Source organism: Hylaeus anthracinus, unplaced genomic scaffold (assembly GCF_026225885.1).
Source record: "Hylaeus anthracinus isolate JK02 unplaced genomic scaffold, UHH_iyHylAnth1.0_haploid 4, whole genome shotgun sequence".
NCBI classification, from domain to species: Eukaryota; Metazoa; Arthropoda; class Insecta; order Hymenoptera; family Colletidae; genus Hylaeus; species Hylaeus anthracinus.
This window is the reverse complement of record NW_026535289.1, coordinates 10,185,734-10,196,729: the sequence shown is the minus strand read 5'-3', so window position 1 is coordinate 10,196,729 and position 10,996 is coordinate 10,185,734.

Here is a 10,996-nt window from a genome sequence, read left to right as displayed (position 1 = left end):
GAAAGTCCGACGTATAATCGGTTAAGATCACATCGAACCTTTGTCGTCAATCGAACACGCACTCAGCGTCGCACTTTGGTCGTCAAATACTAAATTATTGTAGTCACGGATAGAGTAATCGTACGCGCGCCGCGTCGTTGCCGAGGAAAGTCCGTTGTTAATTAGTAGAGACCCGTGTCGCGAGTGATAGTTGCCGACAAACAGATCCTTGCAACAGCACAGCCCTGGGACCACAACAGATAGCTGGTACAACCTAACTGTAAGACCGACAAGCGGTAACGTACCTACATAATTGTATACTTGATTTCCCAAAACCGATATTGTAATATAAACTCGTTATTTTATAACAATACATATTTATTTATATATTTAAATGCTAAACCTTGAAAACAATCATTGCAATCCCGAATTGCTCTTTCCCGTTAGCGAATACAGTTAAGGTGAGCTTTAGCTCTTTAATTGAAGACGAAGATCCCAAGAAAGAGTCACAGATAAGCTGGGACGTAACAGTAGAATTACGGTAGTAATTCGCTAGTAGTTTCTGGAATTTATCTCTACTGGAGCTAAACACACCGTTAACGAGTCAACGCTAGAATTACCAAGCAAGTAACGCCGACTCGCGTCGAACTAATCTTTAAAATTCCTACCGCAATTTTTTTAAATGATACGGAAATTTGAGAAATTCAGTTCGGTAGAAGATAAAAATGAAGCAGATGATTCGACACGGAAAATCAACGTTGAAAATTATCTATCAAAGACTGAACGGTGCAACCACGGTCGTTACACTGCAATTTTCTCCGAGTGGTCGGGGTCGATGTCTCCCCTGAACACAATTATGTCTGGCACAAAAGACCACGTCTCGATCTGTCGTCCCTGTTAGGTCGACGGGAATCAGACGGAGAGAGCAGCGTCTGTCCTTTCAATATGTAGGCCCCATTCGTGTCTCAGCCACACTCGAATCTTTTCTCCACGGGCAGTCGTTCCTTCGAGACTCGATTTACACCCTGCCAGTGACAACGTCCGGTAAACAGCGAAGAATAAGATCGTCGGTGTAACGAACGCTGCTTTTACGAGCACGCACATGCACGCCACGAATGCTGGAGCGAAAGGAAGACACCAGCTGGACGTGATTAACGCGAGACGTCACCGGATATCATGAATCGGGGCACTCAACGTGGCTTTGTGCTCCGGAGGAACGTTTCGGTCTGCGTGCACCGACAACGCATTCTCGATGCACCCTTTGAAATTCGCGACGCAATTCGATTCAACGGGAATCTGCGAGGAACGCGCATAATCGCGGGGTTTCGTTTACCCTTTGACTTAGGGTCGAGCCACCTTAATCCTTCCGTTCCCACAGAGATCATACAGAAATTGAAAGCTTACAGAATTTCGTGCATTTCAACGAGCCGGGCACTATGTATTTCAACGTATTAATTAAAAAAACAGGAGACCTCATTTGATCCTCTTTTAAATTTCCTATTTCGCATAGATACGAGTTAATAAAATTGTCCACATTGCATGATAAACTAAACTCCGGAAATCGAAACGCTAATAATTCCAATCCGTGATTGAACATCCGTTTGGAACATCAGCGAGTGTCGATAGCGTAGCCCAGCCTCTCTCCACGATACAGTAGAAGAAAGAGCATCGATTCGTACACGAGTCGAATCGTCTAGACGCAGTTGATGATGGCGATTGGCCAATAAAACTCGCGATATAACGCGATTTTCGCTGTCGAAACGAAGCTCGATGGCGCGCGAAATACGCGAAAACGGTGCAGATCCGCGTCGTTCCCACGATAATGGCCGTAATGACGACGATAACGTCGAGCACACACGAGGCTGACACGGCTGCATGATGTCATTTAAGTCACGATTGATGTCGTTACGTGAGCAGACGGTTCCCGTAACAATGATTCCGACGGCGCAGAGTGGCTCTGTTAAGTGCACCCGATGGAGTCTGCCAGATGATGTCGTTAACAACGTTATTTCGTTGTCATTCGGCTACCTGCGGACCGATCCCGAACGGAGAACGGCTCCGTCCCCGTTGAAACGTTTGCTGTAATAACGATGTCACATTCGAGGCGATATTACACGCTTCTGGCGGCCGCGGAAGAGAGAATTTATATGTACATATTTTCACTTCTGACCGCGACGGTATATCGAGCAACTAGAAGGGTTTGCAATAAGAATTCGAACTGGACACCAAGTCTAGACTAAACAGACGAGCTCCTCGTGACCGACTCTGTTTCTCTACACCAACAACAGCCCGAAAATACAAAAAGCAACGTAGCCAAAAGTTAAAGCACAGCAGGAGTGTGGCTCTCGCGGGCTCGTCGATCGCGATCGGTAAGCCGATTAAACATTCATGGATTTGCCGTAAAAACGCCGCGTTGGTAGAGTGAGGAGAGAGAGAGAGAGAGAGAGGGGTGAACTCTGCTCATACGGAATATTTATTATTGCTGTGGAGCGGCGATAGTAAAACATGACGTTTCAATTTGAAGCGTCGCTGTAAAACGCACGCCAGGCGTAATATCTTTTCAATTTCACCGTAGCCCAATGGGTCCCAGCGAGCGATATTAGCCCGTAACATTTATTTTGAAGTAATACTTTCCCGTGGGCAATTTATCGACCATTTCCCGTCGATTCGACGAGCGATACGTCGACGGTTGCGCCGCCCCGCGGTGGACGCGCGTGTCTCCGCGCGCGCTGCTCAACGAAGTATAATTAAAGCGACGCCGCTGGACGAAGCGAGAGGGAACGCGCTTTTCACGTTACAACGGTTAGCAATTTCCAATTTATTTATGTTGCCTGTAAATACACGCGTGGGTAGCGTGCAACCCGTGCGTGACGCGTCGCCTCCCCTCGCCACCGCAAACGACGCGCAATTGTTAGCGTTTCCATCATCTCTGGATTGGTTGTTTACGCGCGCAGATTTCTGTAGTTGGCTCTTGGTTCGCTGGCTCTTGGTTCCCTGAGTGATTGACACTGGAGTATCAAACGTCCTCGACTTTATTCCAACCAATTATCTGATCAACCACTTACTGCATCAATTATTCATTCCCGGCCTCAAGAACAAATCCCGATCTTTACTTATTCAATTTTACTAATTTTCTTATTCAATTTCTCACCCAGTAGCAAACTTTAGTCGACGACAACAGTATCAAATTCTCAACATCGAATCGCATTAAACTCCCCACACGTAGTCTGAAAGAAGCTCGATTAAATAAATGGCTCCGGAGCCTCAACCTACCTCGGACCAGCCTATAATCAATTCGAGGATCCACATTTAGATGTCTCAACCTCTCCGGTGTTTATCTGCCGCTCGTACATTCGTCGACTGTTTAAACGCAGGACCGTACTCGAGCACACGTGTACATAAATTTTTACACACACAAAACGGGACGAGTGATGGAACCAGCCAGTGGGAGCGAATAAAACGAAACGCCTCCCCCTTTTCTGCAGGCTGAAATATTCCCGAGGACGGAACGTCCAAACAGCTTACCGGATTATCCGATAATCCCATTACAGGGAGGTCATAAAACCATGGAGCTCGGAGTTGAAGCTCGAAAGAGAGCTGTCTCTAAACGCGACGAAAATAAATAATAACCCTCGATTCGCGCCGCCCGTTGAATTGGCAAGCACAAGGAGAGGGTTGGTGGGAGGGGATGGTGTGCGCGCACGGGCATGGACTAATGCCAGAACCGTGCCAGGCGACAAGAATCGCGATTTCGCTGTAAATTGAGGGTAACGCGAGAAGGCGACTGGTAGGCGAGCACAAGGAGGGTGACGCGAGAAAAGAGGGGTTGGAAAAGTCGCGCGACGCTCGTGAAACGGGGAAGAAGAAAAAGCAGAGCTGCCCCGGGAAATGGTACGTGGGATAAGAACGACGGACATTTCTCACGTTCGGCTCTCATGAATCATGGAAGAGTAATCCTCGCGAATAGCTGTCGTCTAAGAATTCCACTAAACCTTTAACGCGGTGAACGCTTCGACACGCAACGGGTATTACCCGGTGGTAATCGTCGCGTCGATCGCGTCGTCCGACGGGGAAACCCCTGAGTTAATATTTGAAACTTTCCCCTCTCCAGTCGAGGGTGTGTGTCTTTCATTTATAAATTAACGTTTGCTTGAGCAATTTGGAGATTTTGTTCAGAAAATAAAAAATACTTTTAAAAACATCTTCTTTCTGAAATTCATGTAGTGGAATTCGATTGTCGTCGTGACGAGTGACGCTAGGCAGGAAAATATTCGATGCACACCTGTACTTTTTAATTCTACACTATTTTAATTTCACTTCTCGATTCAAGGTTTAATTAATATAAAATATTTCACAATATAATGAGATTTTTATATTAATTACGTACTTTCACTTTTTACGACACTTTTGGTGTCTTGAGATAACGCCAATAATTTATGATTCTGGAATTAGAAGGAATCTTGTAGATTTAAGTCGCCATTAACCCCTTGCCTTACGCAACAATAAATAATAATAATAATATTTCCATGTTACTCCGAATACCCTTTCCAATTAAGAAAAGTGAGTACTCCTGTTAGGCGAAAAGTGGAAAACGAAAAAGGGACAAAAGTCTACAGAATCGTCCTTCGAGATAAATATTCCTGACTTGATCCGCTTTGGTTCCAACCCCCCGTTCCTTCCAATCAGAATTCATCGTCGGATAGCGAGGGAACGAGGTCATTAAGATGAATTCTCGGGGCAGGATCAAGAATTGGTTTTCCCGAAGGCAAATGCTACCGCGACAGCTGATAAATGGTAGATAAACGTTTCTTTTTAATAACAGTCACGGCTCGCACCTGGGAAGGGATTTCTACGTCTGCTGCTCACCCCGTCCGTTCGTCAAAAAGAAGGATAACCGTCCGTGGAAGTTTTTCCTTGCAAATGCAAGATAAATAGCGCTTATCTTTCACGCCTGCTAGATTTCCTCCCTCGAAGTTCTTCCAACGTTTCCTTGGAAAGCGCGAGTCGAGATAACGGTGCGAGGAAACCCAACGGAATTTTCGACGCTTGCCGCGTGTACCGTCTATCTCGAATTTATCGATGAAATTTATTGGATTTTGGCCGCGGCTAAGCGCGTTTAATCGTTTCGCAAACCCTGGAGACGAGCGGCGACAATACACGTCGAAACGCGTCGAATCCCACCGGTGTTCGTTAACGCGTGATTATGTGGTTTGCAATCATTTTTTTTTTTGTTTCTGATCACGGGGCAAAAAAAACTCGTGTTTCCGGCGATTTTACCAGTTACGAGTACACAATAACGGGGAAACAACGATGATTTTTTTTTTCCTTTCCAAGGGGGAAAAATACGTACGTATTTACGGTGCAGCGGTATCGCGCTGGGAGAGAAACAATTGGCGGAACGATTTACTGAATTATGGAAATTCGAAACCCAGATGTTTCAATTGATTGTTTGCAACCGATTAAATCGGTTTGGGGGATGAAATTTTAATCGTCGCGGCGGTGGTTGTTGTTTTCGAAACTCTTCGGACTTTGTCAATGCTATCGATTTCGCCACCGTGTGTGCTCATTTTTGTTTAAATGCAACGTTATATAAATTTATTGAACGTAAAAGCACGTGGCTCGTTAGGCCGGTTGGGATTTGATTACCAAGAGTATGGTCCTCTTTGGAACAATACTATGATAACACTCATACATATATGTGATGAGATTCATTCGAAGAAACAGAAATCTACGATAAATAAATATCCACTCCACCTAGAACATTATAAAAAATGTTAATTACCGAATCATTTCGTAAGTTTTCTTGACTATCTCAGTATTAATACTACAATAATTGAAATTCTCTTTAAGCGACCATACGCCACGAATTATCTCGATGAATTCAGACACAAACTTTCAAACGCTCAAGCAAACCGATCCGACAGCACCTAACTTCTCCCGCCGTGGATCCTGCGAATCAGGTTCGTCCGGCGCAATTGAAACGACTTTTACATCGAGGACGTCCGGAAACGCTGCGAATTCCCCGCGCGGCGTACGGGTCAGAGGCTCCGGCACGATTAAATTCATACTAGCTCCACAGGGAAACTATTCCGCAAGTTTGCCGCTTCGCAGTTTCGCAACTGCGGATTAAGCTTAAAGGAAAGGGCGAAGCGACGAGCACACGGCGGACCCGGCCTGAGGGCTCGAGGGGGAGTTATTCCAGGAGCGGTAAGATAACGCGGTTGGTTTAAACCGTATTACCTAAGCCAGTCGCTGAGCGGAATACGCGGTCTGGCCACCTGCAGCTGCAACGCTGCTGCACGCGCGCGTTGCACTAAGCGTCGTATCGCATGTTGCATAAGTGACACGCAGCGTGCGCCTTAGGGCTGTCTCTGTCGAGGAAAAAAGATTAAGCAGGACCCAGCTGCCGGAGGATACACTTCGAGCAAATTGAGTCTAGTTTCGAAGATTCACAATTTTGTTGTGTACGAGATTTTTTCTTGAGAGAAAAGTTATTGGTTCCAAACTTTGAAGTTTTATTTATTAATAGATTTTTGGGCTATAGGAATTTTTTATCGTTGGTCGGCGATGATGAGCAGAAATTGAAGCAGAAAGAAGAGAAAGAATAAAGTAGAAGGGAATTTATACTTTCCAAAAAGAATTTTTATCTATTTCTGTAGGTTCCGATTCGTTTTATATATTTTTGCTTTACTCTTCGGCATACTTAGTCAATATTAATTTCTGCACCAGAATTTCTTCAAGTGTGTGACGCGAGTCTCAAGTTTGACAATAGGTCGTAACGCCAAATTGACGTACGAAAACTGTTTCGAGAATTCCAGAAATTTAAATATTCCACGCTGTTCTTTCGTCACGATTGCTGATCACAAAGTTATATCCCGTTTCGTCGCTGGTCGGTCAATAGGAGGAGCTTCGAGTACGAATCGACCTATTCTCCTTGAATCGAGGGAAGGTGCAGCGCACGTTTCGTTCGGTTCGCATCACGTGCACGTTCGAGTTAACACCGCGAACCACTTCAAATCTGACACCGCATTGGCGCACGTACGCCCGCTAGTTAAAGTGTGCATGTTTGCACTGGCAGTGTTCCGCTAACGAACCTATCGCTGCGGCTTCAGCCGACCTCCACTGAACCCTTTCCGTACCCATCCCATCCCACCTGAACCTTTGCCGTTCCCGCAAGCTCTATCATCGGTTACCTCCCGTCCCGAGTCTTCTCGACCCGCCGCCATAAACGAGGAGTTTCTTGAACTCGCCTTGCTGATCTCGCGATCGATTCCCTCGATGCTTCTCTGTTGAACTGTGTTGTATACTAATTCATTAAATAAAAAAGCAACGTGACATTTTTGGTATTAAGTCCGAGGAATTGTCAATGTCTCTCGATTCGTAGAACACAAAAGTTACGATTATTTACGAGTGACTTCTATTCGATTCGCCACTTTCCTTTAACTGCCCACCGAGTTCTAGTTCCTGCGTTCGCACATCAGAAATTATCTACTTCCTAGTCATCCCGGGAACGCCAGACGTTCCCGCGAATCTTCCCCGAGCGAGATACTCCTGGAAGTTGCCGTAAATCGCGCGTGTCCTGGCAACTCCACCGAATTCTTAAACGTGCAACGCCGGGGGAACGAGGTCGGTGCGCCACAGCAAACCACCAAATGAAACGGCTTGTTCCGTCGATGTATGTAGTTCACCAGGACGATGGAACGCCTGGCGCGGAGGAACGACGAGCCTCGCCGGTAGTAACGTAACGCTAATCCAATTTGCCGCTGCACTTTGTGCGGGCGCCATTTTCAAAGGAAGATGCAGCAGAAATTGTGGTGAACGCGGTCGGGGAAATACCTACTGGCGTCGACGTGACGGTAAATAGCTGATAACGCTCAGCGATATACCCGAACAGGTGTAAATAAACTTCCCCGCGAAACACCTGAGACGTTGACCCCTCGTGCCACAGAACGGGAGCTTGGAAACATTCAAGAGTCGAAGAAACAGAGGCTTGTAAGTGGAAGCTTTTCATCGCAAGATTGTTTGCGATGCAGAGCTGAAAATGATTAAATATTTGCCAGATTTAATTCCTTTCAAGAAGCATTTGACTTTAACGTAAATTTTGATCGATAGAGTTAAGTAGGGATGTATTCGTCGAAAGACTGTTTACGGTAAAGCGAGTTAGAATTAGTAATTCGAACTGTGAAACTGATTAAACTGGAAGACTATCTTTACTGAAAAGTCCAACCCTGATTTCACCTATTTACCGCGCGTCACTTCAATTTTGGAGCCTCTGTACAACCACCAGAGAATCTCTTCGTAGCAGTTTTTAATTCCAATTTCCCACGCGGATGTATACATATTTGGAAGCTGTATAAACCGTGAAGAACGCATAGCCGAGCGAACTGGACGCTTCTCGAACGCGTTTCAACGCAATAAATCCCTTAAATTATTCAGCTGCCGTGCCGCGCGCGTTTCCTGGCGAATGTAGGGCGCGAGCGGTGGGAAGAATTTTCGGAAAAGCAACACTCGCACCCGTTAATTGCCCGGAGAGTTTCAGCAAGCTCGCTCGGATTCCACTTCGAGACTTATTCAAATGCGGGACCCGGCGAAACGCGGCTAAACAACAGTTAGCATAGGGAAGTCGGCCCTCCCCGCGCTCGGTTGCCTGTCAGTAACAGTTACGAACGCATTTAAGGAACTTAAATCGGTATGTTTGTCCCTGGACGTGCTAGCGGCTCTTGCAAATTGAGGAATTTGCGGAATCCAACGGTTTCGGTCTCTTAATAGAGTACTGTGCACGGACGCAAATGAATTCAAACGAAACACGTTCGAGAGAGCACGCGATTAATTTCTGCTTGATATCCTGTTTACGAACGTTCGCGTGGGCGCATTGTAGGTATAAATGCCCCCTCGGTGCGGTACAAATTCCGATAATCGATTCGTCGATACCCCGGATTTAACGTTAATTAGAAAAGAAAATTGCGAGTCAAGTGAAGCATATTCTATGTAGATTAATATTTTAATTTTTAAGAAAAACTTACGAGAAGATCAGCTTTCATACTTGATGCAGAAAATGGAGCAGATTCTCACAGAACTCAGAATTAAGGGACTTTAGTAACAAAAGGAAGCAACATTTAAAAAAGAATTTTAAAAAAATTGTTACAGACATTTCCATGAAAAGATTGAATTTTTTGTAAAATTACTACTAATTCTATATATATTAATTAACCTTTACGTTGGTTTTAAAGTGTACATTGAAGAGGACCTTTGGACGGGGCAAGAACACTATACTTCATACGAGCTTGATTTCACTATACGATTACTCACAAATTTAATTAAATAACAAGCTAATTCAGTAATAGTTACACTCTCACTGATTTCTAAAGTTTGAACAAAAATGATCAATTAACTACACCTAAATTTCCAATCCCAAAAAGGTTAAATACGTAGCCAGAACAGATAATTCTGTCAGGCTAAACGTCGAAGACTGTAATCTCGAGTTGCGTTAACTTAACGCGCGATTGCTAGCGAAATGACTGAAATTGGAACTGCTACGGCGTCGCTTTTCGTACGTCGAAGGCTAAATTGGCCATCGTGTGCCAGGGAACATTTGCGCAGCACCGAGCGATGTAATATTAAACGCACGGACGAGAGCTGCAGACTGTAAAGAGAAACATTACGTCAAAGTGTACGCGTCGAATGTCGTAAGTTGAAGAGTCCTGAGACTCGAAACTACGAACACCCAAGTCGCAGACTCTGAGCCAGGGCTGTGCCTAGGTACTCTGACACTCTAAAAAAAAATTGAAACACGACACACTTACTTCGTTTCACATTGTTGTGCAAAAGAAACGTTTATCGTGAATTTTCGCAGGAACAATTGAAGTAGATGGGCAATTTTCTTTCGATGGTGTCAGAGGCAATACACAGTGACTGAGCGAATTATTGCGATTGAAGGAACAAATTGTATGTCGAATGATTATGTATGATTCAAGAATGAAGGATCAGAAAATCACACAGAGCTTAAAGTTCAAATTTTAAAAAACAATGAATGAACTCATTTCGTCGCACCTCGAAAATAATATTTTGCGTCGATAAGTGAAGTGTAACGGTAGTTACTTCAATTCCTCTTCACTTTTAAGTATGTTCTGTGTAAAGGGCCCTGAGTTTTAGTCGTCACGGGCCTGTTTTGCGCAACTTTAAAACATTCACGCGTACATAGACTCGCGAAAACGTCGCGAGACCTCGAGGACCGGCGCCGTGTAAATAAGAAACCCGCGAGCTTGAAAGCTTTTAATATTTGTGAAAAATGCAAGGGCCCTCGTTTCCGTGAAAAATCCCCGTCCGTCTCGTAAATCGGATAATGTGAATCTTGCGCGCATCACGAGATTACCGTCGTAAAAGCGTCGCGTTTATTCGGTTCCCGTATACTGAGCTCGCCGTGGACTTCCGTTTATTTCATGAAATGTAACTCTCCCGTAATACGGTAACCGTTTTTTTCTTCGCCGGTCTGCCGTGCAGCTCGGTAAAAGTTAAATATCCGCGTTTGCCTTTCGGGTACGCAGCCCAGATTTTCACCGATGACTGCTCAAATTGTTCAAAAGTAAGCGAACAATGAGTCATTTAGAATTGTCATAGTTGAGTACATGGAAAATTCATCGCTATTATGATTTCCATTATTTAGTTGTCAACTCTATCGTTCGATCATAAAATATTGTAGTTAGTGATTATAACTTGCATTTTGAGATACATTCATGGAAGTGCCTATGTAACCATTAAAATACGCGAAGTCATGAATGGTTGCTCCCTAGTGAACATTTTTAAATCGTTACAAGCCCACTCTGGCCCCTTCCGGGTGAATGAATAGGCAGCTTCACAGTGGACCGAGAGAAATAAGCTAATTAGCGAGGTTGAAGCGCGCAAGGAACGAGTATAGCGAGAGGGATGGAAAAATGGCGGAACAGGATAAAATCAACGCTGGACGCGTGCGGAGCGTGCGTAAATAACAAGATAATTTACGATCGTTACACAATGATCG